Source organism: Hydra vulgaris, chromosome 06, assembly GCF_038396675.1.
Source record: "Hydra vulgaris chromosome 06, alternate assembly HydraT2T_AEP".
In the NCBI taxonomy this organism is placed as follows: domain Eukaryota; kingdom Metazoa; phylum Cnidaria; class Hydrozoa; order Anthoathecata; family Hydridae; genus Hydra; species Hydra vulgaris.
In genome coordinates this window covers 4,076,910-4,094,896 of record NC_088925.1, presented here as the reverse complement: position 1 = coordinate 4,094,896, position 17,987 = coordinate 4,076,910, and the positions used below count along the sequence as shown (strand labels likewise).

The window sequence follows — 17,987 nt, the reverse complement described above, 5'->3', positions numbered from 1 at the left end:
TTGTTGTTATTGTTGTTTTATTTTTTATATTATTTGGTTTAACATTTTATCTTGCCTTTTTAACATTTTATCTTGGTTTTTGAATGTTTTAGCATGAAGGTGTATTATTATTTCACTACAGACATTGTATTTTTATTAAAAATTAATTAAATAGTGTAAAGGGCTTCATGACAAGATCCTAATGATCTTCTAGAAGTCCTGTGGCCACTAATGTAAAAACTGTAAAATATATTTGGCTTATTGTAATATTTTTAAACGGAAAAAAAAATAAAAAAACTTTTAAACGTTTTAAACTTTTAATCGCCTAAAAGTTTAAAACGCTTAAAAGCAGATGAGTCATAGATAATATTTTACATTTTAAAATATTTTAAAAGTATAAAGACAATTAAAAGTAAAATTTTTTTTTTGTAATTTTGCAAAACTATTAACGTAATACAGCGTGGTCGCAAATTTTTAATAAATATTGGCAGATATATTTTTAATAACTTTTACAAAATCCAACTATTAAAAATAAGTTATGGTAAATGATAAATAAATAAAGGTTTTAGCGATTTGTTCTAAAAAACTTTAACCAAAATTAGTCAATTTAATTACTTTTTATAGCATTTTTTTTTGTCTAAAAGATTTATTCGTCAACGGCATAAAAATAAAATTACCGACTTTTTTAATTAATAATTTAAAAAAAAAAAAATTTAAAAAGTTTTTTAAATACTCGAAACTTTTGCAAGCAATCATATAAAATAAAGTTTGATGTCAAATATTTAACATTTGTTCCTAATTAATATTTAACTGCTCGTTAACCTAAAGCAAACGTGCAATTATTTTTAGTTACATCCGCCGGCGGGAGGCAAACATTTCCGCCTTTAATTTGGCGGCCGCAGCCAGCTGGGAGGCAAAAGCTATTGGAGGCGGCCTCTAAATGGTTTTGCCTCCAAAATTTCTTCTGGAGGCGGCCACTAATGGCTTCTGCCTCCCTATTGGCGTCGACCTCCAAATCATTTTGCCTCCAAAAAAGAGCTCTAGCTGAGGCCGCCAATAGAAAGGCGGAAGCCACTGGAGACGGAAGAAAGAACATTTTACCGCTAAAAAATGATCGGGAGAACGCTGATAAATCAGACCAGAAAAAATTTTAAAATTTAACTACTTCTTCTACCCAAACCAAACCCTTAGTTAATGTATCAGCACTCCGTTTCGAGTCAGGGTAAATAATAATCGGAGTAGCAGCACTCTGTTGCGAGTCAGACTGTAAGATAGTCGATGTAGCAACATTACCATGTAGCAGCAGGCTATAAGATTGTAGCAAAACTCCGCGCATATTTGAAAAAAATGTTTTTAAAAAATAAAAAGAAAAACACTATTAATTAAAAAACTTTCTAGTCATTATTATTGCGGTTTTTTAAAAAACAAAACTTAATGTACTTCCGCATTATTTTAATTGCTTTGACTTTTAGACGATATAAAAACGTAGCTTATTTGTTGAGGCATTTTGTGTAGGTATTTTGTGGTAGATTACTCCAGCTTACTGAGTTATTCCTATTCTTGCGCAAAACTCAAAACGAGGATGCGTTTTTAAAATATAGCCGTTAGAAATGTTCAAAATATTGGTCAAATGTTCAAAACGTATTGTCGTTAGAAATGTTAAACAACTATTTTTTGAACATTTCTAACGACTGTAATTTAAAAACCCTTGTTTTGAGCTTTGGGCAAGAATTGGAATAATTCAGTAAGCTGGAATAATCTACCACAGGTCACATAATTATTGTAGAAAGAGACTTTTTTTTACCATAAGTCTCTTTCGACTACAATATAAGGGTATATATATATATATATATATATATATATATATATATATATATATATATATATATATATATATATATATATATATATATATATATATATACATATATATATATATATATATATACATATGTATATATATGTATATATATATATATACATATATATACATATAGCTTTAAACAAGTTGGAAGTTAAAAAAAAAGAGGAAGTTGCTAATTTTTGTAACCTGTGGCCCTCTAATTCTTGTAAAATTATTGACGATGATGATAGAAAAGTTGTAAATGCGTTGAGAAGTTAAGTAAAACCAGTGAAGGTAGAGCTTTAATTCAAGAGATGACAATTTAACATGAGTTTTATTTTGTTTTTTTTATTTACATTAAAAAAAAGTTATTTATAAATTTTTTCAATATCATTTTTATTAATAACTATATTATATAATTATTTTTATATAATAGAGCAATAAATATTTAAATTTTGTTTAAATCAAAAACAACATCATTAATAGTACTTAAAGTTTTGTGCCATCGACGGCAATTATCAGCTATTAACTACATAAAAAAACCCGTTAGAAAAAACCGTTCAAAAACAAACCCTTTTACAAATGAATTAAGTTAGAAGACGTTCTACGTAATTTTTAATTCATTTGTAAAGGAGTTTGTTTTTAAACGGGTTTTTTTACCGTTTTTTTTTAATGTAGTTAATAGCTGAGGATTGCCGTGTATGGCACGAAACTTTAATAATTTGCTCACAAGATGATGTGACTCTATATGGTATTTAAATTTGGTTCAATATTTAATCAAGCTTTTAATTTATTTTAATAATTTTTACTCAAATGAGAGGAGTGGGAGGAGCAACTACCCGGAAATCAGTTAAAAATGTTCTGAATGCTATCATGGAATACCGGCATTAATTAGCGAGGATGGAAGAAAAGGAAAAAGTAAATTTACGAGCACTCCTAATGATAAATGCACAAATGTTGAGCATAGAATGCGAGTTTGTAACTATTGCATCTTATATAAGACTGAAATATTTTTGTTAACAGTAAATAGCAGATCGTGAAACAGTAGTACATTGCTCATTTTCTCCTACTTATTATTTGCAAGTATATTTGCGGTCGTTTTTTATTTTAATTTAGTTCTTTTATTTATGACTTTCCGAAACTAATAACAAGTATTATGATAAAAGTTTTTATTGTGGATGTCATTTAGTTAGTTGACTTTTTGGAAATTAAATTCGAAAGCTAAATTTATTTACTTTGCTTTTGAATTTAATCGTTTATTTACGATTTTCTAAAACATGCTCTATCATTGACAGACAATTTTGTGATAAATATTATTTCTTTAGATACTATTGTTGGTGGCAAAATTGGTTATGATGCAAGCAACATCGAGGATGCCATTGCAATGGCATCCTCGATGTTGCTTCCTCGTTTTAATATGTCGCCAATGCATTGGCGACATATTAAAACGAGCCAAAAAATAATGTTTTTGCTAGATTATATTTATATATTAATATTGTAAAAAATATTACTCCTTTTTATTTTTTTATAATGATTTGTGTCAATACTGGACACACATACTGGAATTTAATTATTTATGAAGTACTGGAATTTAATTATTTATGAAGTAACCTTGTTATTATCCTAATGAGAGTTGTCACTCGAGTTGAATTCCAAAAATACGTGTATATTAAATTTAGGCTTTGTCAGAAAAAAAAGACTTCATTTCTTATATCAAGACTCCATTTTTTATAGTTGCAAGAAATGGAGTCGGTGTGAGAATGAGCTGAATAAAATAAAACGCTGAATGAACGGACTAAATTTAGACCTCCGTAAGAAGTCCAAAAGCGTCTAGTGTAGACCTCCAAACGGACTGTTTTGGACGTACTTTATAGGTCCAAAATGGACGGACTAAAGTCGTTGCATTTGGTACGTCCAATAGACGTCCACGGACGTTTATTCTGATTGTCCGAACGGAGCATTTTGGACGTCCGTGTGCCCATTGGGTGGGTACACTGAAGGACTTTGTGTTATCTGTATGTATTTAGGAATTATTTTTACTGCTAAAGTGTTCTGGTAAATCATTATTATAGATTACAAATTAGGTTTAGAGCGAAAACTGAGCCCTGAGGATCGCTGCTAGTAACCTGTTTCCAATCGGATGCAAAATTTCCGAGGATGATACTTTGTGTTCTGTTGGAAAGAAAGACACTTATCCATTTTAATACATTGTCTTTAATCCCATACGATTCACGCTTTTTGAGTAACTTTGTCAAATGCTTTCGCAAAATCAAGAAATTGGGCATCATTAGGAAACTTTAGTGAGGCAGTGTAGGTATAAAAATTCAGTGTTTCAAGTAAATTTGTAATGCAAGATTTTTTGCTGATAAATCCGTGTTGATAATAGGAGAGAAGATTGTTAGATAATTAGTAATGCATAACTTTATCTTTAACTATTTTTTCCAGTATTTTACAAAGTAGAGAAGTAATTGAATTTGGTCTGGAGTTTTATTGGGCGGTCCTGGATTCGTTCTTGAACAATCAGGTTACATTATCAAAAAGCCATGCTTTTAATAAAGTGGCTTATTCTATTTACATTTTGAAAATCATGGCAAACGGAGCTGCAATTGTGCTGGCGTATTCTTTATGATCGTATGGGCTTTTTAACTTCTGCGGTAGATTTTTAACAGTCAAGTCCCTCAAGGTATTTTTTTACAGATTTATAATCAAACGAAATAATAAAAAGAGAAGCAGAAATACTTTGAGCAAATTTAAGTAGATTTTGATTGTGAAGCTCAATAGTAAAGACAGATTGTCTTTACTATTGAACAGTAAACACCTTATTCATTGTGTTGGCGATAAAAATATTATCGGAACAAAGTTCACCGGAAGGTGAATGCAATATGTTAATATGATTATTTACAGTTTGCTTGTTATTAATGTAGAAATAAAGTCTTTTTGCATTATTTTTGCCTTTAGATAGGTTGTTTTCAAATGAGCAAGTTGCAGCTTTACTTTTTTTTTTTTTATAAGATTTTAAGTACAGTTGTAGTTATTAGACAAGGAGATAATTCCACTTAATGTTTTGGTTGAGAAACCAGAGGGTTTTTTTTCATTTAATTAGCGATAAAAGTTCTTTGATTAACCAAGGGAGTTGTTTTTTCTTATGTTTAATGAATGAATGGAATAAATATTTTGCAGCTTTTTTTTGTAGATATGACAGAAAATTTAGAAGCTTTGATTAACGTCTAAGTTTTTAAATAAAACTTCCTACCTCTGCTTGGCTAAGTAATTGTTAAACTGAATATATATTTCTTTATTATAAATAAATTTCAAACTAGTAAAACTATTATAGTTGGTGTAGTTATTTGTTAACTGATATTGCAAGGATAGTTTACAGTGACCTTGTAAACAATTTCCTAATGAAGGACCAACAGCAATTTCACTTGTGCGGTAGATCGAATCGCTAAATATTTGGTAAAGTGTATCTTTTGAAGGTTTGTTATATTGAAGAAAGGTTGGGTTTGTGACATGTTGTTGTAAGTATAGGCTGTTGATGGTGTTTACAAACTTTGTATCTAAACTTGTTTCAGTGTTTGAGGTGTTTATTCATCCTTTTTTCCATTTGATATTTGGGAAGTTCAAATCACCGGTAATGAATAGGCCTGCATTATATATATTTTTTTTTTCATCAACGATTTGGCATATGAAATAGTGTTTGCAATTTTATTGAATACTTTTATTCCACTAGTTGGGGGGATGGATATGTAAATTTTATATAATTATGTAATTTTATATAGTTATGTTAAAAAATATAAAAAAAATATAGTTAAAAAAAAGAAAAAAAAAAAAAATGTAGTTTTATATAATTATGTAAATTTTATATAATTATGTAAATTTTATATAATTTTATATAAAAATATTAATTTTATAACAAGCGCGTGTGAGGGGCTATTTTACAACAAGCACATGGTAAAATCACTATACTACGTCCAAAGTAACAGCATAGATTTTTGTCTTCTACCCTACTACTCTACTTCTTTTTTTACAATAAGATGATCTTAAAATGATGAGTTTTTTTAGTTAAAAATATCAAATGCTATTTAAAAGAAACAATTTTGATATTTCAAATTTGTTTTTTGTCTTCTCAATTCATGTTTTAAAACTACATAATCATACACATCATTGTATCACTATATAGTATGTACACAGTCCTATATTCAAGGGCTGTAGCAACAAAACATGGGTTGGGTGGGCAATAAATCCTTGTATAAGCTATAAGACTAAGCCCTGTCAAGATGGCACCATACTTTCTCTGTTAAAACCATACCGAGCATAGTTATAAGAATTTGGGCAAGGTTTTTTTACAAAAATATCTATGTTTTTTTGTGTGTAGTACTTTATATTTAATATTATTTAAGAGTTTTTTTTAGACGTTTTTGTAATTTTCTGAAATGTTTTACAATAAAATTACTCTGCTTTAATATTTTAAAAAAAAAAAATTGTCAGAAAAATTAATCAGTTTGCAAAGTTTGAAGAAATTATAGTTATGTAAAAATGTGTAACACGTAAAAGTGTGGAGGCAATAATATAAAACAATGTCATTTGCTATTTTCAAACCTCCACAATTTATTTTAGCAGTATATTCGCCGAACGCTTCATAATAAAATTTAGCTTCTTCTTGCTATTCAACTTTATTTCGCACAATATATCCAGCTATATATACTAATTCTGCTTTTGTATCTATTTGCATGTGCTTTTCTAGCACAGGCAATTTGCATTTGCATGTGCTTTTCTAGCACAGGCAAATTGTCAAATATACCAATAGCATTTCTGCTAAGAAAATATTCACATTTCTGGCTGTTGTGCCCACTTTCTGGAGATAAAAAATAAATGACACTTAATTTTGCTCATTGAATTCTTACTTTCAATGACAAAATCAATGACACATTGATAAAATATGTTCGTTCAGATCCTTATCGGAATTTTCAAAACATTTTTTCTAGTGGGTCAGCTGTAAATTTTTCCAGTATTACATAATTAAAAGATTTCTACAACAAAAACTTTGTAAGGGCTACTAAATCACAACACGTATGAGCTAAGGCTGCACCTGTATCTCTGGCGAACTGATATTGTCTGCTGCCTTGTTTGCTTGTCATTTGTTTTACCATTGTTGCTAGGCTGAGTAAAAATGATTGTCTTTCATGAAGTTAATATAACTGCTCTATATATATCTGGATCTTTATATCAAATATCAGCATAGAGTCCGTTTGTATTGACAATTTTCCAGAACTTTACAAATATTTCAATAAAAGTTATGGTGTCATCTGCTTCTTTTATATTAATGTTAGATTTTAAAGCAGTTACAGTTTCATCACAAAAGACTTGCAGACAAGTACACACTAGGGTGGAGCGATATTCATAGCAAAAAAAAAGAGTTTAAAAACCAATATTACTGAGACACGAATCAATGTCTATTAATTATAAGATAAAAGTAAAAAAATATTTTTTTATTTTGATGAGATCTTGAGGGTCCTCTTTGGAATTTAAATTCTTGACAGGTCTTAATATTTTTGAATTTTTTTTTTTCTAAACCATGTCAACCTTGGACTCAAAAAAAGCAGAAAAAAATGCTTGTTTCATAAATAATAATTTTATTAAAAAAATTTTTAGTGAAAAAAATACTTGCAAAAATATACCTTAAAACCCCCGTTTTATTGAGGACGGGGGTTTTTAATGAAAAAAACAACTCTACTTTTTTAATTTTAGTTTTTTTAATAAAAACAAATTTTATTTTCAAAATCAGCATATTATTTTGCTTCTTTTAAGTATCAAGTTGATATAGTTTAGGAAAAAAATTTTTTAACAATATTAGGACTGATCAAAAATTTAGAATCCAAAGAGGAACCTCAAGAACTCATCTAAACTAAAAAAAAAAGAGTAAGGTTCTTTTTTCACCAAAAGATATTGATTTGCTGCTCAGCCAAATCAAATTTCAAAAATTTTAAAAATCGCTCCACCCAAGAAGACACCTTTTATCTTTCAATAGATTTTGGTGCAACAGACACACTTGTAAGTTTAGACAATTCTACAGTTTTATTTTCTTCGAGTCTGAACAAACTCAAGATATTAAGCCAACATGCATATTTAGTTTCCCCATTTTATTCATTATTTGGCTTTTTTCTGTAATCCAGTTATTACGAACAGATTTATGTAGATGCACAAAGTCTTACAACAAAAACATATTGTCTTTGGTCAACCATGGATCAATACATTCAAACATTTTAAATAGTGCTTGATTAACACAATTATTATCACATATTATGGCAACTGGTATCCCTCTAGCGCTCTTTATTCCCTTTAAAACAAATTGAGTTTGTTCAATCAGAAATTTAGAATTAAGCTCACAAACAAGTAAAATTCTGCAAAGATATTGCGGTCCACCATAGTGAAATTAACATAAAACTTAAAACAGTAGTACCTAAAGAATCTGGTTTATTTACTGCTTTTCCAAAGATTAAGCCAGCATAGTAAGAGATGATTTGATATATTTCGCCAATCAATAGCAAACACTTTTTTTGCATTTCATTTTCAAGTTTAGAAAAAACTGAGTTTAAAAACTCTGTATCGTCCAGTGCATAATCCAGTTTTGAAGTCAGCTTTGTTAGAAGAGAAATAATAGAAAAGTTCATAATCTTCCCTTAATCTTCCATATAATGATCTTGAAATTGCAAAGTATTCAAATGCTAGTACAATAGTTTCTGTTTTTTCCTAATGTAATAGAACTCATTTCACGGATGCAAAAGATTTTACTACTTTGTTGGATTTTGTTAAGTTATTTAAAAAATTAATAGCTTCTTGTAATTTTGAGCAAGAATCGATTATGAAATTTTTTTTTTATGTAGAGATTTAATTTTTCATTTAATCCCAGTAAAGTATCCCTCAAAAGTAAGATCGTTCTTGATTTTAAGCGTAAAATTGACAATTGAAGAGTTTTCTTAAAAATCTGTTGATTTAATGATCAGCAACTTTTCACAAGCTAAATACCAAGTTACATTACCTGTACCATTATCAATTTCTTTATTTTGTAACTACTGATGTAATGAGGTGAAGAATGTAATTTTATCAGCAGCTAAAAATATATCATTTTTTTTAAACATCTTCGCTTCCAACAAAGCTCCTAGCAACCACTAATTAGATTGGAAGTTACTGGAGGAGAAAAGATGAAGATTGTACAGCTAGATAATGGTTCACAGACGACTTAAAGGATTGAAAATTATATGAATCAGGAAAGCAATATGAAGAAAGCAAGTTCTAAATAAATGATGTTCAAGGAAAAAAACTAAACGAATAAGAGTTTTTGGAGCACTTAGAAACACAGAAAAAGAATGAGGCTTAATTAAATGACAAGAAACACGAGAATAAATTTTAGAGATTTACAGAGATAGAGAAAAGAATCCGAAGTAAGTAATTGTCAAGCTCGATAAAGAGATGCAACCTTAGCAGACGCTAATTTTGAAACGGATTTAAGACATGGTTTCCAAGAAAGATTGAAAGTAAAAGTTAATCCTACAAGATAAGGGTAGATGTATCATTGAGTACATTACCGTTCATAAATACAGGAAGATCTAAATTATTGCAATAACGATTGGCTGAAAAAATTGAGTTTTATCTGTAATGAAGTTCACCAGCCACTGTGAGCCCCATGCTGTAGCAGAAGTGAGATTCTTTTCAAGCTCAAATGCCCCCTCAAAGCAATCAGAGAGTGTTGGCTTCTTATTATGACAAGAATAAATGGTAGTATCATCAGCAAACAATGCCACCCTAGATGTGAGAATATCTGGAAGATCGGTAATATAAGTTAAAAACAGTATAGGGCCAAGGATTGAACCTTGAAGAAACCCTGAAGATACAAAATAAGAAGAAGAGTGCTGTTCATCGAGGACAACTTTAATACTACGATCGGAAAGGAAGAGTTCAATAATCTTAAAGATGTTACCAGATACACCGTTAAAAGAAAGCTTATGGAGAAGACCAGTATGATCGAAATCCATATTGATGATCAGAGTGTAAGTTATTAGGTTCAAGATAACGATAAAGTGTATGTTAATTAAAGGTTCAAAAACCTTGCTTATGATAGGAAGAAGACTAATGGGATGGTAGTTAGACGAATCGGATTGCTCTCCAGAATTTTTGAAAGTAGGAATAACAGATGCCACTTTCCAGCAGGCTGGAAAACAAGACTCTGATAAGCTCTTGTTGAATAGTTTCGAAAGTTTTAGAAAACATATCTGCAAGACTATAACAGGTATGTTGTACGGGACACAAGCTGTAGAAAAGTCTGACCAAGAAATCACTTTAGATACAGAAGCTGGTGTAATACGAATGTCAAGCAATTGATCAACCTGTTTGACAGCTATATCAGGTAGAACGCAACTAGAGATGATATTGATGAAAAGTTCTTAGCAAACAGTTCAACTGTATCTTTAGGTGAGGTGACAAAGTCTGAACCATACAAGAGAGGCGGAATTACAGATTTGCCTTTATTATTGATACGATTAAAGGTTCTTCAGATGTCACGAGAGCCTAATTTTTGTGATGAAATACGAGATTTCATGATGGTTTCTAGCAGTAAAAACAGGCGTCTGTATTCTGGAGAATTGTTTTGCTGATAGATATAGAAGTAACGGTTTCGATTGGTAATTTTAGCAGCAGGATGTAAGGAAAACCATGGAGAAGAGTGAGGCTTGACCTGGAATCGTCGAGAGGGAATGAAATATTCCATGCCGGCCTGAACCCACGAAGTTATGTAAGAAGCACATTTGTCAACAGGAAGACAAAAGGTTTCTATCCAAGGGCCATCACGAAAAAAATCACGGAAAGAGTCCCAATAAGCTTTAAGGTAGTTGTACGATGATAGGCGAATTCAGATGATGAAGAAGAATGAAATAAAATTTTTAGAGAGATCAAACTGTGATCAGAAGCATCTAAGGGTGAATGTGGAGAAACTGAGTACTGACTAGGATCAGAAACAAGACATAAGTGGAGTAGAGAAGGTAAATGATTCGAGTTGTCAGGAAAGCGAGTAGGAAAGTTGACTATTTGTGTTAGGGATTGAGAAAGGCAAAAGTCATGGGCTTTAATGCCTGCAAAGTCACTGATACTAGAGCCAAGCCATTCAGTGTGATGAGCATTAAAGTCACCGACAACAACAATATTAGCTGATGGATAAAGAGAGAGGGCTTGGTCAATATGATCAGAAATAACATCAACAAGAGTGCAGTCTTGAGATAAAGGAGAGCGTTATAGAACAAAGAGAAAGGCCATTGAGTGAAGTGGTGCTAAACACTAAGATCATAAGATGAGACAGATGAACTCAAATTAGTCTCACAAAGAGCAAGTAGGTCAGATGAATTTTGCAAGATATAAGACTCAACATAAGAAAAGTTACTTAGAGGACCACGAAAGTTTGTCGGGTATAATGTTACGAAGAGATGAAGATGCTCTAAAAGTTGTTCTTAATGGAGTTGAAAGAGTAGGTATCAAACTAGGTTTGATACGTGTTAAAACTGATGGAGGATCACGAGGCCTTTTATGGTCAAGTTTGGTACTGTTGGATATCCAGATAGGAAGGGGCTTTTGCAAACAACTGTATTTGGACTGTCAGGTATATTGTCTTGTGGTGTAGCATTCACCCGACGAGTATACTCTTCTTTTTCATGAGGAAGCCGGAAAATTTTTCCCTAATTTTTCTTATTGTAGTTACCATTACAGTTCGTCACACAACATTTTTTAGGCATTTTTTGTATCTATAAACAAGATAATTGTTGTACTTTAATCAAAAAGGAGTAAAGACGACGCTTGTAATAATTGAACAAAATAATTTTAGAATACCGTTGGCTTCCAGCCCGAGGCCTCTATATACGTGTTTACAAGGTCTGTTAGTAAAGACGGCTATGGCCTGTACCAAGTTATGAAAAGTAGCTTTAGGAATTACATTCTCTAAGTCTCTAAGTTTTACTTTTTTTTAACCAGCATTGAATATTATATAATTCTTTTAAAGCATCTAAAAAAGAAGATTTAACTGAACAGTTGGGAATTAATGATTTCAAAGATTACTTATTTGTTAAAAAGATTAATTTCAATAGATTTATTTTGTTTTGGTGTATATTATTTGACATCTCCTTAATTTAAATAGAAGGTGTATATAGTTTTTACTATAATTGGAGACATTAAATTGCAATTTTACTGCGTTCCTTTTAAGTGTGACGAGTCTTTTTATTGTTAACTCTTTATTTTCTCAGATTTCTGCAAATGATTTATATAATTGGATAATAGACTTTGGATGGGCAAACCAGATTCCAGATTGAACCAGAGTTTACACCGTTACCTGGAAATTTGATACCCTACTGTCAATATTCATTCTATTAGGTGAAGCAAAAATTAATTTTTTTATGTATGTATATATATATATATATATATATATATATATATATATATATATATATATATATATATATATATATATATATATATATATATATACATACATATACATATATAAAAATAAAAATATTTACAAAATTTTTACGTTAAATTGTTACATTATAATTGTATGAAAATGTAAGATAACAATTATACAAACATATATCGTTACTTTCTCTTAATATTACCACGTTTATTGCTAACGCAGCGTTTGAAAAATATATTTAAGTACATTAAAAAATAAGAGTTTATATATGAAGCTAGGAGTGAATTACTTTAGAAAAAATCAGTTAGTAAATTTTTATACTTTAAAATACTCTTTTTAATAGTTTTTTTAAAGCCATTTAAGTTTCCAAAGTCAATAATATTTTGATTAAGTAATAAAAACTTATTCCAGATATGAGGTGCACGATAAGTAATTTTAAATTGCTCAGGCTTAGTTTTGCATGAAGGCTCTAAAAGGGTGCTATTTGTGCGCAACAGGTATTTCTACTCTGGCTTCTGTTTATAAAGACTATAGAAAATTGAAGGATTTTTTTGCATTTTGCTGTTATACATAAGACTTAGAACATTATATATATTTAGTTCAAACAATGTTTGTAAAGACATCTGTTCAAAAAGAGGCTTAGTGTGTTCTTTTTTAATTTTAAAAATAACTACTCGTATAGCATGATTCTGTTTACGATAGAGAGGTTCTAGTTTTCTTTTATAGGTACTACCCCATGCTGCATTACCGTAATTTAAATAACTTTGAACAAAGCTATAGTAGATTTGTTTGAGTAGCGGTTTTTTCAATAAATGGCGTGATCGGTATATTATTCCGATACTTTTGGATATTTTACTACCTAAATAGGCGATATGTTTATTCCAATTTAGATTTTCGTCAATAAAAACACCTAAAAATTGAGTAACATTATCCCTACTTATTTCTCTATTTTCAATAAACAATTTTGGAAGAGAAGATTCGACTTCTTTTTTTTTTTATAAGAAGGATGAAATAAAGAAAATTTCGTTTTGTTTGAGTTAATAGAAAGTTTATTTGCCCTAAACCATCCAGAAATTTTTTCTAATTCTTGATTCATTTCTACGCACAGTTCGTTTATAACTTTTCCGGAGATAAAAAAGTTGCTATCGTCAGCAAACATTATAGTTGAAATTCTTTTTGATGCCCGATAGAGATTGTTAACATAGATTAAAAAAAGCAAAGGCCCAAGTATTGAACCCTGAGAAAAACTACACTTTAAATTTAGAAGGATTAGAGAGTTTTATATCTCCATAGTATATAGACTGCACACGTTTATCTAAGTAGCTTTCTATCCATTTGTTCGTTCTACCCCTTATGCCATACATGTTAAGCTTTGATAATAATATTTTTTGGTCGACTGTATCAAAAGCCTTAGAGAGATCTATGAATACACCTAATGTAACTTCTCCGTTTGTAAAAGAGTTTTTTATTTCATCAACTAGGTGAAGGATTGCGTGTTCAGTTGATGTATTTTTTTGAAAGCCGAATTGCTTGGAGTAAATAAAATTATTTTCTTTAAAAAAAGTATATACTCTATTGTGCATAATTCTCTCAAGTATCTTAGAGAATGTAGAAAGTATTGATATTGGTCTGTAATTGCCTATTTCACTTGCATCTCCTGATTTAAAAATACGTTTTACTTTCGCAGTTTTCAGTTTTTCAGGAAAGATACCTTTCCTTAAGCCCAGTAGGCACGCAACGTTTTATTCACGTTTCAATCACGTGTATTTTAGGTGACTTCGTCCAGGTTACTATTTTACGTGAAAGTCACGTGAAAGTTACGTGCCAAAATATCTCGTCTTTCGGAACTTTTTTTATTCTCAAAAAAAACTGGCATAAGAAATGTGAAATAATATTTTTTATTATATTAATTATTTTTTTATAGTATAGTTTTTGTATACATTATATTAGTTATAATTATTCACTTCTATGATAATATAATTATTTTTTATTGTAGTATTATCATAATTAAAAAAAAAAAAATTGGTCTATATAATATCTTTTAACGCAATGCATTTAAAACAGAACTAAAAAGAACAATATATTCTAAGTTGTAATATCTAATATCTAAATTATATCAAATTAAGTCAAATAAATTAGTACCCTGTTTGCCGTCCCTATTTGCCACACAAATAGGATTAAGCTCAAATACAAGGTATGCTTTTTTTCTACTTTATGATATAATATTTTAGACTGGCGAATTTGTCCATTTTGCTTACTTAATTTAGTACGAAATAAGTTATGTTATAACGATTTAATATTAAATTAAGTAAGCTACATGGACAAATTATAAGTTGTAGCAGAACTTATTCTTGATTCTTGAGCAATAATAATGTCTCTAGAACTTCTGTATACATTATTACTCAAGAGTCGTTTAGATAAAAACCCAAAATAGATTTTCTTTCTTTATTTGGTTTTTATCAACAAGGTTAAAGAATTTATCCAAGATAATATCAATAAATAAATGTGTTATGTTATTTATTATTGATATATGTATATATTATTATTAAATACTTTATCTTTTTATAATATATGACATCTTGATCTCGTGCTTTACTTGTTAAAAAGGGTTAATACTTATTTATTTCCTTTTTTTATATTATTTGAATATTATATGAATATTATATATATATTCGAGTTATATGAAATTATTATTATATATATGTTATATGACTTTTATTACTATTGTTATTATGTACAATATAAAACAGGTTATTAACACGGATTTGTTCGATGTTTTCCCCACAAAAAGATAATTATGATGCTATTGTATTTGAAACTGCATTTTACCTATCTTTCAATGTTAACAACCTTCCAATATGTAAAGCAAGTTTCTCTCAAGTATAGCATTGCTTTTTTAAAAATTGTTTAATGATTTAGATCAAAGAAATAGCAACACCAGAAAATCTTGTTGCCAAAACAGTTGGTGACTCACCATGTAAGATTTGTGTTAAAAATTTGTGATTTAAGATGATTATTTAATATTCATATTATTATTAAAGTTTTTATTTGTTTCTTTTGAGCTAAATTTGGTGTTGTGAGCTATTATTGGAGAAAATATCGACTTATTCATTAGATAAAGTTTGATGCCTGCTCTTACCCCGTTTCCTTCTTCATGTTTCAATCATGTATATTTTAGGTGACCTTGTCCAGGTGACAATTTTACTTGATTAAAACGTGAATGTTACGTTGCCAAAATATTGTGTATTTTGGAACTTTTTTTATTCATAATAAAAACCTGTGATTAGAAACTTGGAAAGATATTCTTTATTTTATTTACTATTTTTTTATAATTTAGTTTCAGGGATTATCTTATTCGGGATATTCCCGGAATACCAGATATTTTTCTGAAATTTATATTTTTCCAAATATCCGAAAAGTTTTCCATACATACAACTTATATTACAACATATAACAGGTATATATTATTCATCTATTTGTTTTTTTTTTGTTTTTTCATTCATACAAAAATTAAGAAAAGTTTTTAAAAAATTGAGAAACAACTTGGCTGAATGCAAAATTAAGGGGAAAATGAGGGGGAAAGTATTCTGAATTTTTTCAGGATATTTTCCGGATATTTTAGATATAATGATTACATGAAATATGTAGTTTATATATTCATTATTGTAATTACTTTTTATTTTACTTTTATAATAATGTAATTATTTTGCATTGTAATTTTATAATAATTTAAAAAGTAGGGCGTAAGATATCTTATAACGTCGCAATGCATTTTTGACAAAAATAAAATGTCACATATATAATATTTTATCCAAACATATTATCTTATAACTAAGTTTTATCAATTTAGGTTTAATAAATATATTATAAAGCTTAGTTCAAAATTGTGTAACGTTATGGCAGATAATTCTCATATTGCAACACGCAAAAGATCAAACCCTACTACAAGGTATACTTTTTTTTCTACCATATTGTATATTATTTTAGACTGTCAAATGTAATTAATTTGATAATAAATAAGTTATTATAACTTATTTAATATTAAATTTATTAAGCTATATGACAAATGATAAGTTCTGCATAAAATATTATTGACTAGGAAGACCCAATGGTATTGTTATGTTATTGCCTAGGAATATCATTCTGTAGTAAGACCCAATAACCTTTTAACTTTTAAAGTTTGAGAAAATTCACTTTTCCTTTTTTTTTGTCTTCTTTTGTGATCGCACTTTGTAGTAAGAATTTGATTTAATTCATATCTTGTTGGAGAATGCAACTTGATTCTGAGTTGAATTTTCAGCACTCTGTATTTATTGGTGACCTAATTTGACAATACTTTATTATACATATTTTTAGTTTTATACTTAATATATTATATATAATTAGGGGTAGATGAGGCTCCTTAGCCGTGGTGAATGTTTCCACAGCAAAAGGAGCCTCAAGGTGAAAATCTGACCATGGATAAGGAAAATCGTGATATAAAATCCCCACTATAATGCTTTGTGGTTATGTGATATTTATTACATTTTTATAAATTGTTTTAATTTTTGTGTGCATTCTAAAATGACATTTAATGCTGTTCAAAACTTTGTAGATTACTCATTTAAAGCAACTTTGTGGGCTGTCACCTTTGCATCTAGTGAGTTAATGTATGAACAAGTTAATGCAGAAACAGTTGCAAATATAAGAAGATAAAAAAAAAAAAAAAAATTATCATGTTATCACATAGTACACAGATGTTACCACATAAGGTGAGTACAGGTCTTTTTCTAATCACGCCCATCAGTTATTAACTTTATATAGATATAGATAAATCCATAGATAGATATTAGATATAGATATATATAGATAAAAAATATTTTTTTAAACTTGTATTTTTTATTATGTACTTCTTTTTTTTTAATCATCTGTCGACTTTTTTGTTACATCTTTTTTTATTAAATACTTATTTACTTTTTTTGCAATCAGAGTATTTTTTTACACTGTATGTAGTATTGTTTTCTTAAAATTATTTAATGATTTAGATAAAAGAAAACAAATAACACACTAGAAAATCTTGTTGCCAAAAGTAGTTAGCAACTCTCAAAGTAAGATATGTTTTAAAAGCTTGTGATTTAAGATGATTATTAAATAATCATACTATTATTTAAGATTTTATTCGTTTCTTTTCAGCTAAATCTGATTCATTAGATAAAGTTTGATGCGTGCTCTTATAGAAGAAAATATCGACTGATTTGTTAGATTGTGTTTGAAGCGTGCTTTTATGAAAGAATAGATATATAAGTTTGAAGCGTGCTCTTCGTAAGTTGCAGATCTACGACTTCGTACTTATTACTTATTGGATTTAAGGAGGATATTTTAACAAAAGTGCAGCTTTTGTTACAAATTAAAAATTTTTATGTCAAGAACTAATATACTGACTAATAAAACCATGTATTTTAATACGTATTAAATATTTCCTCGACGATGAGTTTTTTTTCTTTACACGAATCCAAACACTTATAATTGTAATTATAAAGCATAATTATTGCTTAAATATTACGTGCCAAAATTAACGTAAAAAGCACGTCTTTTGGACAGTTTATGGGGACCAAAAAGTCACCTAAATATCACGTCCCAAAAGTAACGTGAAAAACACGTCCATAAATCACGTGAATTGGTCATTTCATGGGGACCAAAAAGTCACCTAAATATCACGTGCCAAAAGTAACGTGA

At 29.1% G+C, this 17,987-nt stretch overlaps 1 long non-coding RNA gene across 1 annotated transcript; it reads left to right on the top strand.

Moving 5' to 3' along the window:
• Nucleotides 1–14,266: 14,266 nt before the first annotated feature.
• Nucleotides 14,267–17,739, top strand: LOC136081597 (uncharacterized). Its single transcript, XR_010638935.1, has 7 exons — nucleotides 14,267–14,466; nucleotides 15,192–15,464; nucleotides 15,610–15,729; nucleotides 16,123–16,221; nucleotides 16,867–17,023; nucleotides 17,297–17,359; nucleotides 17,445–17,739. It is a non-coding gene; the product is annotated as an uncharacterized LOC136081597 (long non-coding RNA).
• Nucleotides 17,740–17,987: the final 248 nt, after the last annotated feature.